This window comes from Lygodium microphyllum, chromosome 15, assembly GCF_053477565.2.
Source record: "Lygodium microphyllum isolate KBCC chromosome 15, Lygodium_microphyllum_v1.1.10, whole genome shotgun sequence".
Classification (NCBI taxonomy): Eukaryota; Viridiplantae; Streptophyta; class Polypodiopsida; order Schizaeales; family Lygodiaceae; genus Lygodium; species Lygodium microphyllum.
Genome location: NC_141149.1, coordinates 107,171,972 through 107,186,430, shown reverse-complemented (window position 1 = coordinate 107,186,430; position 14,459 = coordinate 107,171,972).

The following is a 14,459-nucleotide window of genomic DNA, read 5'->3' as shown; positions in this document are numbered from 1 at the left end:
CTCCCCTTCCTCAACCAAATTAACCTCTTTTACATTGGCAGGTCCTTCTATAGGCTTGCTCGCTTGCCCTTGTCGTTTGGCTCCTAGCACGATCACTACCTTATCGCCTTTCTTGAATTTCATAAATTGTTTTGGTAGGTCTTGTGGTTTTTGCTATTCTCTAGCTTCTGACTCCCTAGTCTATCTCTTCTTTTCCTCCCTCACCATTGGCGCCTCAAGTAGACCGAAAGGTCTCCCTCGGTGCATTTTGCACTAGGAGGTCGAGGTATCTCAGGGTCACTGTCTAAGCTTACTTCTGACTCCAAATCTAGCTCTTCATCTTCGCTAGAAGAGGGAGTGTCTCCTAGTGGTCATAGCTCTGACAATGACTCCATTCTCAATAGGGGCATGGGACATGGCTGAACTAACCTCGCTTGCTCATAGTCTATCACCCCTACATGGTCTAGCCAAGTGTGATCACACTCGGTTTTGAAAACTCCTCTTTTGATTCTAGATGTGTTGGTGCTCTGTGGCTTTGAGTCTACTCTGATCTACTCAATCACTCAACCATCCGTGTTGTATTCTATGGTGTTGGTCTCCTGTTCAACATCCTCTTTCGCAGAGTAGCAGTCTTCATAATCATTGACTGAACTATCCTCATATGACTGCTTGTCACCTTTTAAGCCTCGATGCTCTGTTTCTTTTTCATTGGTGACTAAGGCGACCCAATTGTACATCAAATTCAAACCGTGCACCTTGGTCCACCTCCACTTGGGTTTGTCCAAGAGATCCTTGAGGGGTTTGAGGTTAGCGGTTGGGTTGCCAGCTAGCTCGTCTGCCAAGTGCTCTAAGATCTCATGGAGCTCTCGCTTGTTGTTCGGGATATGGAATGTGCTAGGGGTGGGCCGTTCACAAGGGATTTTGGCCATCATGCATAGTGGTGCTAAGGGTTTATTCTTGGGCTCACCGATTGCGTTAGCAGCTTGTTCGTATTCTTCGTTCTTCGAGAACCACTAATCAATAGTGGCCAACACTGCATCCAATCATGCTCATCCTCAAGGCAGTGGATATACTTTGTTAATAGCTCGTAAGATTTTCTAACCTGAGTATCACCCTTTAGTAAAGCTCAGATGGTATTGAGGTCGATTGGCGTGGTCTTCCAGGTGTCCATTTTTTTGCCCTCACTACTTCCGTTTGATTCTCTAAGAAGATCAAACCGTTGCCCCGGTCTTCTATGACTCATGCATTCCGCATCTAGGGTCAACCTAGCAGGATATCGTAGTCAAGTCCCTTCATGATGATGAAGTCTACTAAGAACTTGACTCATGAGATCTTCAATGGCTAACTTTTTAGCACTCCAAATGGTTTGACCTTCATCCCATTAGCTAGTGTGACATTAAACCTAGCATTCTCAACAAGCGAGCCACCCAGGCCTAGAGCATTGCTTAGCTAAGCACAATGACTCCTGCCCTCGTGTCTACGATTCCTTTCCTTGTTGCATCTCCTAGTGCTAGGATTGGCAAGACTGCATGCATCTCCGTGTCTTCTCAGAAAGTGTTGACATGTAAGGACTTAGGCATTGAGTGAACCATCAAGCTCGGTATTTGTGTCACTATTTCAACTCTTGCCACAACGTCGGGTGCTGCCTAAGTAGGTCTTCTATGCTTAAATTCATCGGGGTGGTTACTAGCATCATGAGAAGATTGCTAGTTGCTTGCTTATCTCTTGATTCTGTGCTCCTTGGCCAATGGCCATGGTTAGCTTGCTGGCCCATGGCATTTAAGCTCCATCTATTCGGTGTTGCTTGAGGTGCAATAGCATTTCTCGACTTCAGTTGCATAAGTGAAACCAATGTGCTTACACTAAAGAGATCATTGATTTCATCCTCTAAGATGGGCTCAACATCCTTTCAGTGTTCTTGGGCTTCTCTCCACTCCTTGACTTTATCTATGGCTTTGAGTTGGCGCTTTGGATTGGGGTACTCAACTACCTTAGCATTTACTTTTTCTATAGTCCTCAAAGTGGATGTTTCTACCTCTGGGTCCGTGACTTTCATCCTTGCGGGTAGTGTCGTGCCACTCTCACTTTTAAGTGTGACCTTTGTTTCGCTTTTCTTCTTCCTTTGCCTCTAGCTTTTGTTTCCTATTGAGATTCTGTCTAGGTTTCTATGCCTTGGCAGTGACATGCTAGGCCACCTTGTCTATGCTCGAGTCATAACTTGCAACGGGATGGGTGTAGCCTCTCCATCAAGTGTTTCAACTCCGAACAGCCCCAATGGTACTGATGACATGTGTTGAGAGTGGAAAAAGACTGAATTTTTGACTAATTTTTGTTGTTTTTGAGGTCTGAATGATTGATTTTTTATGGATTTAGAGTGATGTATGGTTGTTAAAGAAAGTATTTGAGAGTTTTTTGGATGATATTGATTATGTTTTGGAAGTTCATGATGATTCTCAGTGGAGATATGAAGCTCTATGATGTTCTGTTGAGGTTCTGATTTGTTCTGTATACCTTCTGTTTTGTTCTGATTGTCTTCTGTATGAAGTATGGATTGATGATTGATGAAGATTGAGATCTTTTGAAAGCTTATTGAATAGTTTTTGATAGTATGGAATGGTTTGAGTATGAGTTATGAGGTTCTGATGACCTTCTGTAGACCCTCTGTAGAGCCTCTGTCTCTGCTCTGTGTCTGTACTATAACTGTACTGTAGCTGCTCTGGTGCTGTACTGTAACTGTTCTGTAGACCTTCTATAAGTGTTCTATAGAATGTATGTGTGACTTTGGGAAAGTTTTCTAATCTTTGGAAAGGATGAATCTGAGCTAAAACAAGTGGAAGAAGCAGCTGCTGAAGAGACTGAAGAGAAGACTAAGTGACAGTGACAATAGTGAGCTATGAAAAGACATTGTAGTGGCTCTGGTGACTCTTCATATCAGACATAACTCTTGGGAGGTGCATACACGACCTAAGAAGGATTATTGAGGATTATTATGAGAGTATTGTAGTGAGGAGATGATGTACTATTGATGGAGAGAGAGAGAGAGAGAGAGAGAGAGAGAGAGAGAGAGAGAGAGAGAGAGAGAGAGAGAGAGAGAGAGAGAGAGAGTGTGTGTGTGTGTGTGTGTGTGTGTGTGTGTGTGTGTGTGAGTGAGAGAGAGAGAGAGAGAGAGAGTCAATTCTATCAAAACAATGTAACTATATATGAGAGATTGAGAGAGAGAACTATAAAGACATTGAAGATGAATACCATGTGATTGATTTCCATTCAAAGATTGTGTATTCCTTTGTATTCTTTGTTATATTTATGGATTCTATGAAGATGTTGAAGAATATGGTTGATTCTATCAAATGCGTGGGAGATATCTATTATGATGCTGCATGAAGGATTGTTGTTTTCTTTGTTTTGATGATCAAAAGAATGAAATAAAAGCTTGTTGATGTTACAATATAGATTTTCTTGCAAGAGAATTCCCTTTTCCTTGGTGTTCCTCTTGGTGCTCCATATTTTTGGTGCGCAGCTGGGGAAACTTGCCATCAACAAGCACCAAAAGAGGCTGAAAATGAAGGAAATGACATTGCCAAGAAGAGGAGAATTCAATGGATGTTTGCAAAGTTCCTTTTTCCATTGAAGAGTTGGAATTTCTCATTACCAAAGTCACTTTCCACAATAATTTCATCCCACAATGGCGGAAACATATCACCATCATGATGTATGCTCTAAGTGGTGGACTGTTTCCTCTTCCTGTTGAAGCAGCAGAAACTTGAATCTTGGTGGCAAACTGTTTGGGAACAAACTGAAGAGCAGAAAAAGAGAGAATGACCATCCATGGAAGATTTGGCATTCATTGAGAAGTTTCCCAACATCATCAAGTGGGAGATCGTGAAGAAACCTCAGAAGTCGTGGTCTGTAGAGGTTCATGAAAACAAGAAGGAAAAGAGTTGGAATTTGTTCATGGATGCTCAACAACAAGATACATGGGATGCTTGGTGCACTAATAATCTTATGTTTGTCCAATTAGCAACCCGCTAGAAGTTGGTAGACAGAGTGTTCTTCACAACATACACTGTTAAAACCCTCAGAAGTTGGCATTATTATAATGATGCAACAATGATCCTAAGAAGAATGAGTTTTGATACTTTTAGAATGGAATATCTCCCCCTCTGTAGTGGTTTGAAAGCTGAATTCAAAGATGTTGAAGAGAAGGAAGTAGAGGAGATGTTGGCCAGGGATTCCATCAGAGACTAAAGCCCTATCTGATACTATCTTGTTGAGTCCAAACCAACTGGTTGGAGCCAACCCCTGATGAATGACGCAATAAAGAGGCAAGCGTTAGAACGAGTCCAGAGGTACGTGAGAAGAGAGAAGGCAAAAATTAACGCTGAGAACAAGCTCGCAGTAGAAGCCTCCTTTGACGACCTAAAAGCACTCTTTACAGAAGTCTCCATGGTGACTCAAGGTCCCCTTCCTAGTTAGATTCATCCTAGAAATATTGATGACAAGCCAGCAAATGTAGTCCCATTGCCAGTTTTTAAGGGAGAGTACAATGAAGACCCTAATCTTCATGTAGCAGAGTTCATGGTAGCATGTGTGGCTAACAATGCCAGAACCCTTGAGCATTGGTTAGCAATATTCCCCGCCACTTCAAAGGCGCGGTGTTTCAGTGGTATGAGAGACAAGCAACAAGAACTTTTGGCACATGGGACGACCTGAAGTTGGCCTTCCTCACTAAATTCAGGCGTGAAGGTTTTGAAGAGCGGATGTGAGAGGAGTTTATGAACCTAAGTCAATTCTCTAGAGAAAGAGTAGAAACTTATGTCTCGTGAATGGAATCCATCCTGAAGAGATGGACTAACCATCATTTGGATGAAGGAATCCAAAAAGGAGTGTTTCTCAGGGGCCTACAACCAGAGGTTCGCAAGTTCGTAGAATTGAGAAGACCAGTTAATCTGCAAGCTATAGTGGAAGGTGCAAGATTGTATGACGAAGTTGAAGCAAGGCTGTCAATGACTCCAAGAAGAGGAGTCTTCCCTCCTCCCATGCCTAGAATGGTATACCCACCAAATGCAGTCCCAGGGACAGTTCCCTACCCATATCCCCAGACGCAAACAGTGCCACATTATAATGCACTTAATCCAGTGTGGTCACCGTAGACGACAGTGCCTCAAATGATGGTTCAACCACAGCAACAGTGGCCTCAAACAGTTCCTCCAATGGCGACTCAACAACAGTGGAACCCTAGCAACTGGAATCAACAACCCCAAGTCTCAACAGGAGCTCTGAATCAGAGCCAGAACAGAGGACCTTCTGGATCGACCCAACCAGTTTATGCAGTAATTACAGATGCTTCCCAAAACCCTACTATAAGTATTTGAGGAGGTAAAAATCTGAAGGATTACTTATCCAACTCAGTTGCAAGTATCAAGAAAGAGCTTCTAGATGTGATTACAAAGCAGTTACAGACGCTGAAGGTAAATACTGCCAATATATCCACTCCTGCGAGAGCTAGAAGAGATGTGATGCGCTCTAATACATGGTGCGGAAAGTGTTATCAAGCGGGACATTTAGCCACTGAATGTACTCGAAAACCAACCATTCCTAGAGCCTTCTGTTCCTACTATTTGCGAAAGAACCATACAGAGATATTTGCTCTCTGAAAGAGATGCATAAATGAAGACAGAAGGATGAAAATGCAAGATTCAACTTGCTAGAATCCAAAATGACAACATAGGAGATTGGACCAAAGCTTAGGGAGTTTGGTCCTAATTTTGATCCAAGGAGGTTTCCCTCTCAAAGTTACAGAGGACGACATTCTGGCAGTGGTCAGAGATCAGAGGTGGAATGTTATAGGTGTGGAGAAAAGGGACATATCTCCCCAAATTGTCCAAACCCTAGACGATCTGTGGATTACAAGCCCTTACGCAGTCGATGCAAAGGAGAAGGCCACACTGCAAAGGACTATCCCAGTCCAGCCCCTATAAAGGCCAATGCCATTGATAGCTAACAGAAGGTACAAGAGCCTGCTTTCAATTTGGTAGAGTTGGAAGTTGTCGCTGTTACGCTCACCAAGAAGAAGGAACCAATGGTTCGGAATGAAAATAACTCTCCTGCTAAGACTGTGAAGTTCAACCTGCCAACAGAGGAACAGAGTAGTACAGAATAGAACAGTACAGTACAGAGCACTATAGCGCCACAAAGAACTACAAAGACAGTCCCAGAGACATGACCAGAGGCCCAAGAGATAGAAGATACATAAGCACTTCCAGAAACAGAGGAAGTGCCGATGCTGCAATTGTTAGAAGAAAAATGAAAGATGAAAATGGGTGTAGCCCCATTCCCCAGCAGGCTGGAGAAGCCTGTGGATCCTATCAAAGATTATGACTTGGTCAAAGACCTAGACACTTTTAAACCAAACCTAACATTCTGGCAGTTACTGATGCTGTCTCCCAGCTGCCGAAAGAGATTCAAAAGCATCTTGACAAGAAGGCGTGGACTAAGGATCGCTCCTTCAACAGCGACCAAGACCAATAAGGCCCCGGAGCCTGTAAAGGAAGTAGATATGGCTAATGCCTTCCTAGATCCTGGAATCCCAAAGATTAGTGTATGGATAGAAGGATGCTTCATTTCAAATGCATTGATTGATGGAGGCTCATCAATAAACATAATGAGGGATGTGACAATGAAGGACTTAGGATTGCAAGGAATTCAACCTACATAGTGGCTTATCAGATTGGCAGACCAAAGCCGAGTCAAACCATTGGGCATCCTCCCATACGTAAAAATAACCCTTGTAGGAAGAGACTATTGGCTAACATACCTGGTGGTTAAACCAAATTCTTATGGGACCTCATACCTTCTACTGTTGGAAAGACCTTGGCTTTTTGAAGCAAGAGCAGGACAAACTGGTTCAAAGGAACCCTAACCCTAGGCAGAGGACCCAACAAAGTGGTGTTAAAGATGTATGGATCGCAAAAAGGCAATGGATCCACATCCATTGAAGTCATAACTGACTCCTCCAATGAGGTAACAAATGGTACATAAGGAGATGAAGAGGCTGTTAAGCAGATCTTTCCTAAGAAAAGAGAGGCAAAGTCCCTAACAGTGGGCACTGTAAGCCAACTGCTAAGGGAAGTAAAATCCTTGTCCATGGGTGAATACCTCCTGTCTCAACTACAATTAACTTTTGAAATCACCTCTGACAGTGAAATAGAAGCATGGATGTACTGTTCTCCGTGTTACATGACAGTCGTAGAGACAGAGCAGAGACTGGACAGTTACAGTGCAAAGACAGTACAGAGGCAGAGCAGATACAGAGCGGCTACAAAGCAGAGACAGAGCGGATACAGAGACAGAGCCAGAGCCAGAGGTAGAAGCAAAGTAAAAAATGGTGATAGAAGCAGAAGCAGATGCAAAGGCAAAAGATCTGTTCTTTTCCTATAGAGCCTCTACAGAAACAGAGGCAGAGCCTCCAAAGGAAGAGGATGAAAATGACGAGGAAGAAAATGAAGCATGTTATGAAAGTTCAAATGAAAAATTCCCTTTGATAGAGGATGGTCTTGTTGATGTCCCTACAGAGACCTTAGAGGCCGAATATCTCAGGGTACTGGATGGAATGACCATGGTGCCGTCCGGGTTTATCAATGGATCACAAAGTATGCAGAATTTGTATAAGCAATGGATTAAAGACTTAAAATTTAAGTTCACCAGCGGCTCCTATCGCCCTAACCATTCAGTCCAAAGAAAAGATGATGATGATGTCCCCTATCAACAGAAGCCAGAGTCATCAAAGCCATGTCCTCTAGCAGGTCCGTGCTATGTGACATTCTTAGACGTATCCTTGGAAGATGAATCCCTAAGTCCAGAAGAAATCACCGCTCACACAGAAGCAAACAAAGCTCTGATACCCTTCCAGCAACCTAAACAGACAAATGAGTCAACTGTACAGAAGGAGGACACTGGTTCTAGTGGAACATCAGACGAGGATACTACTCTCTTGAAAGAGTCAAACCTCTACCCAGAAGCAATCCGTGGGACATTTATCCACGAAGTGGAAGGTGAAAGGCAAGTAACGTTCTTGGATACTGACGGTACTGAACATCATCTGAAAGTGGGTCTCAATCTTCCAGAAGAAGAACTAGTGGTCCTGCGAGATCTACTAAAGAAGAACTTAGATGTCTTTGCTTGGTCCTACAAAGACCTAAAGGGGATTGATCCCACAGTATGCCAACATCACATTGACCTAGAGCTTGATGCCAAACCTGTAAGGCAAAGACAAAGACGTATGAATCCTAATTATTCTGCTTTGGTGAAAGCTGAATTATTGAAACTTCTTGAAGCAGAGTTCATTTATCCCGTGGCTAACAGTGAGTGGGTTTCACCCATTGTGGTAGTACCCAAGAAGAACGAGAAACTTCGAATATGTGTTGACTTTTGAAAGCTCAATTCGTAGACGAAGAAGGATCATTTCCCTAACCCTTTTACAGACCAATTGTTGGACACAGTGGCAGGCCATGAGTTGTATTCCCTCTTGGATGGATTCAGTGAATATAACCAAGTCCAAATCGCAGAAGAGGACCAATCTAAAATAACCTTCACCATAGAATGGTGGACCTATGCCTACAGAGTGATGCCATTCGGGCTCTGTAATGCTCCTGCCACCTTCCAACGAGTAATGATGGTGGCCATCTAGAATCATCTGCATGATTTCATTGAGGTGTATCTTGATGACTTTTGTGTCTATAGCATGATCCGAGAGCACTGGGGATACCTAGAGCAATGTTTTGACAGATGCCGCGAGTATGGAATTTCTGTCAACCCCGACAAATGTGTCTTTAGCGTCTCCTCAGGAGTTCTGTTGGGCCATATTGTCTTTGCACAAGGGATTGCAACAGACCAGGCAAATATTGAAAATATTGCCGCCTTAACAGCACCAACAAACCTCAAGCAATTAAGAGGATTTCTTGGACATGTGGGCTACTTCAGAAGATTTATTGCACATTTCTTAACCAAGGCAGCCCCTCTGCACAAGCTCCTAAGGAAAGAAGTTGATTTCCTTTGGACTGATGACTGTGAAGAAGCCTTTAATATCCTAAAACAGTGCCTAATCCAAGCACCTATTTTACAACCTCCTGATTGGACGAAGGAGTTCCATGTGCACACTGATGCATCAATTGAAGGGCTAAGTGCTGTCCTATGTCAAAAGGCCCCCTCTAAATTAGATCAACCGATATATTATGCAAGCCAAAAGGTCAATGATAGGGAACGGAACTATACAGTGACAGAGCTTGAGTGCTTGGCAATGGTGTTTACACTGGAGAAGTTTCGACACTATCTATTGTCAACGCATTTCAAGTTCTATGTAGATCATGAAGCCCTATCCTACCTGATGAACAAAGCAGATGTTAAAGGACGACTGATGAGATGGTTGCTCCTATTCCAAGAGTTCGACTTTGAAGTGGTCACTAAGCCTGGCCGTTCCCATGTCTTAGCCGATCATCTATCACGGACCCCTCAAATAGAAGAAGAGGAACAGGATGATCCAGACCTTCCTGATGCTTCTTTGTTTTTAGTTGAAATAGTTACTCCCTGGTATGCAGATATAGCCAATTTCCTGGCAACTCAACAATATCCTCCTGGCATCTCAAGCCGTGAGAAGAAGAAGCTTCTGTTAGAATTCTCTTTTCCTATTATGTTTAACATCTTATCTCTTTTTCTCTCTCCTCTGCCTCTCTCATTTCCTTTTGCTCTCTTCCTCTCCTTCTCTCATTTCTTCTCCCTCCCTCTCTCTCTCTCTCTCTCTCTCTCTCTCATTTCCCTATTATGTTTTCGTCTCCCCCCCTCTCCCTCTCCCTCTCCCTCTCTCATTTTCCTATTATGTTTAATGTCTCCCTCCCTCTCTCTCTCCCTCTCCCTCTCTCATTTCCCTATTATGTTTAATGTCTCCCTCTCTCTCTCTCTCATTTCCTTCCCCTCTCTTTCTCTCTCCCCCTCCTTCTTCCTTTCCCATTTCCTCCCCCTCTCCCTCTCCCTCTCTTTCTCTCTCTCTTCCTCCCCCTCCCTCTCTCATTTCCTCCCCCTCTCTCTCCCATTTCTTCCCTCTCCCTCTCTTTAATTTCCCTCTCTTTCTATCTCTCCCTCTCCTTCTCTCTCACTTCTTCTCCCTCTCTCATTATACACAAATTATACAAAAAATAAATTAAAAAAGAGAGAATACACTCTCTCTCCCTCTCGTTCTCTCATTTCATCCCCCTCCCTCTCCCTCTCCCTCTCTCTCCCTCCCTCTCTTTCTCTCCATTTCCTCTCCCTCTCTCAATATATATACACAAATCATATTAAAAAAAGTAAAAGAGAGAGAATGCACTCTCCCTCCCTCTCCCTCTCTCATTTCCTCCCCCTCCCCCTCCCTCTCTTTCTCTTTCTCTCTCTCCCTCCCTCTCCCTCTCCCTCTCTTTCCCTCTCATTTCCTCTCCCTCTCTCAATATACACAAATTAAACCCTAAACAAGTAAAAGAGAGAGAGAATGGACTCACCGTAAAGATTTGGGGAGGGTACTCACCGTAAAGATTTGGGGAGGGTATTTAAGTTTCCTCTCTCAAAAGAAGATATCCATTGCCTTTGAGGTCCTTGTAGGGTACTCTACATTTGATACCTTGTATCTCCTTGGGGTGGGACCTTTCGTACGCGAAGTACTTGTCATGGATATCTAGAAGGAGAATAGCGTACTTTGAGAGGTTTTTTGTTGTCTAGCACCTCTCATGGTTTTCTTTTTAGTTGGTTTCTTACCAGGGATGTATCATGTCATGTATGTATGTGGGAAGGGTAGTTAGTGTACTCGTTTACTTATCACATTCCGTTAAGCATCTATTATTTATTAGGATATATTCGTTTTCTTTGTGTATCTTGTAGCTTGGTTGAAGTTGTTGTTGTGCTCATGAGGATGCTTGTAGCTTGAAGGGGGAGAGTATGATTATTTTTCATCTTTCAAATTATTAGATATGAAGCCTTGATGGATGTTGAAGCAATTCTTGAAGCAAGGAGTAGTTTACTACTTGCTTGTTCATGAAAGCTCACTAAATTAGTGAGGGGGGAATGATTTAGAGCTATTTTTACCATATTTTTCTTACAAACTCAAAATTTTGGTTATGCAGTACATAATGTTTCTCCTAAAATTTTTACCATATTTTTCTTACAAACTCAAAAGTTTGGTTATGTATTTTTAGCATATTTTTCTACAAGCTCGAAAGTTTGGTTATGTATTTTTACCACATTTTTTTTACAAACTCGAAAGTTTGGTTATGTATTACATACTATTTCTCCTAAAATTTAATAAAATTAAGTTGCAAAGCCATATTTAATGATGCAATGATAGAGTGGAAGCAAAGAAGTTTAGGATATTTTAGATGGGAATTTTTAGAGTATAGTAAAAGACAAATGCAAGATGAGATGTTTAGCGGAAGCGATAGAGATTTTCAGACAAAAGGAAATCTCGAAAACAAGCGAAAATCATACTTGTTAAGCATACTACATTGTTCGGGGCATTTACGTTTTGACTCTCTAGTTGTGACATTGGTTCTTGCTCTAGCTCTAGCTCTCTCGTCATAGTGTGACATTTTGACTCTCTAGTTGTGACATTGGTTCTTGCTCTAGCTCTATAGGTGGAAGTGTGAACTATCTTTTCTCTAACCCACCGCGTGGGTCCACCATAACCTGTGACCACTCATCAGTGGCCAGCTCCAATGCACTTTTCTTTATATCTAATTAGTGCAAAGGAAATAAATTTAATAAATCATTATATAGACAAATTAATGAAAAATGATACAAATTCTGTTTCTATAGAGTTGTGACATTCTTCAATTAATTAGGTACTTTCTTTTGTAGTTAAAATTGAAGTGGATTGATAAGTTTGAATAGAAAATTGTGTTCAAGAGATTATTCTTTTGATTTTTGGGTATCAAATTAGGAGAATGGAGTTGAATTGTTGCATTTTACGAATTAAAATAATGAGAAAATGATTAAAGATAATTAAATTTTTTTATTTTAAATAAAAATTAGGAAATATTAAAAAATTGAGCATTACCAATAAGAAGTGAGCTAAAGCAGAGTTAAAACACATTGAAACAAACCTAAAAATAAAATCTCTCGAAGCCAATTTGGATGCTGGCGCAAAGTCAAAATCGATCAAGATCATTGCACTTAAGGCTCTATTTTAAAATATGCCACAAGTCTGGAATGTATCTCAATCCATTTAAATTAATTTTTGTTGGCAAAAGAGGAGTTCTATTAGGAGATATCATTTCACAAGAAGGCATGGCCATTGATCCTATGAAAATTTAGGTAGTTTAAAAGGCTATAGTACCTGGCAATAATATAGGAGATTATGAAGTTTGTGGATCAAGTTAAGTAGCACACAATAGGTATCTTCGATGCTTGGCACATATTTGTTCTTCTCTTACTTTGTTCACTAAAAAAGATGTTTAGTTTATATGGAGATGTGATCAAGAGCAGGCTTTCAATGTGAAGATGCTAGTTGTAGCTTCAATCCTAAAACCCCCACACTAGTATCTTCCTTTCATGTGTTTGTAGACACTTCAAATATTACAATGGGGGCAATCCTAATGTAGAATAAAGTTGCACCCATGTTTCTCCACCCATGTTAATTATCTCAAGTATAGGTCTCTCTCTCTCTGTCCCCCATCTTCCACTAATTATTCTCTCTCAATTTTCTCTCCTCCCCATCTCTCTCTCTCTCTCTCTCTCTCTCTCTCTCTCTCTCTCTCTCTCCCCCTCTCAGTCCCATGTAGCAATCTCTGTCTCGCTCTCTCTCTATATATAAGCAACTTCTCACTTTCTCCCTCTCTTACGCTCACCTTCTCTCTCACTTGCTCTCTCTTCTTGTGTTGCTCACAAATATACACACACACATTCTCTCTCTCTCTCTCTCTCTCTCTCTCTCTCTCTCTCTCTCTCTCTCCTCCTCACTCTCTCTTTCTCTCTCCCTCTCCCTCTCCCTCTCCCTCCCCCCCTCTCTCTCTCTCTCTCAAATAACCACTCCTATCTTTCTCCCACTCACACACACACACACACACACTCTCTCTCTCTCTCTCTCTCTCTCTCTCTCTCTCTCTCTCTCTCTCTCTCTCTCTCTCTCTCTCTCTCTCTCTCTCTCTCTCTCTCTCTCTCTCTCTCTCTCTCTCTCTCTCTCTCTCTCTCTCTCTCTCTCTCAATTTCACAAGGGTCATCCATCTGTTTTTCACAACCCTCTTATTTTTGCAAGGGTCAAGGATTTGCATGAGGTCCATTGTCTTAGACACTTTTAGTTATTAATATCAGGATGAAAAGAATATCACATTGTTACTCCCACATGCATATATATATTCACGTACCTCTCACTTTTATGTGCATGATCTGATATTACATCTTGATATATCACTTCCATTGTGCACACATAAGCGAAACTATATTGCATATGTTTTCACTACTTTTAATTCAACATTATTGTGTGGACTTACTACAAGAGGATAGGGTATCAAACAGTTTGTTATGCTCACTTTGTTCAATAATGTGCAATATTTATTGTTTTTCACTTTGTTCAAATAGTTAATATCGAGACCACAATATACCTAATTATTACTCAATCCATTGTGCACATATACATTCACATGCATGCATATTTCTACACCCCATCATTCCCTAGATATTTTGCATGTGCTTTATTAATTACACATATTGTAGCATTGCAATTGAGCGAATGCCCATACACAATCTCCTTCACTTACACATTCCTCTCTCTTTCTCCTCTTCCCTCTCATCCTTCTTTCATTGCGCTTGTAAATAAACATAATCTAATAATTTTGAAAGTATATATTCATTATGCACATCAAATATCAATTGAGTTCCATTTGTGGGGACTGGAATTGGTGATCCCTAGCAAAGTCTAGGACTAAACCATGGAAGCATGCTAGCTCTATCAAGCAGGGAAGCATGTGCTTTGGAAGGACATTGTCCATGGGGTTTCCCTCAAATGGGGGTAAGCATATAGGGACACTAGATGGGTTTATCTGCATCTTCTCCATGCTATCATCCACAAATAGTGTCGTTGTTGGGCTGAAGTGCGGCCAATCAATGTCATCAAAACATTTCATGAAAAGGGGCCTTGTGTAACTCCTTCCGGCAAAAGTTGCTGTGGGAATTGCTCTACACTTGCCTTGTCCATATTGAAATACAAAGGGTGGTGCTTGCTTTGACGACTTCACATATTCACTTCTAACCAATTGGAGTAGCTCACTTAAGTTGTCTTCCTTCATGGAGCTCGAGATGGCAATGTCAAATAATGTAGATATTTTCTTCATAAACCTTGCAAGCCCTGGCCACAAAATCACCCAATACCTACCCACTTCCATGGGCTTCACCAGTAATGATCCTTCTGCTTTGGTCGTCTATGTAGAAGCACCCCATTCATATTGAACACGATTAATTTTCGGGTT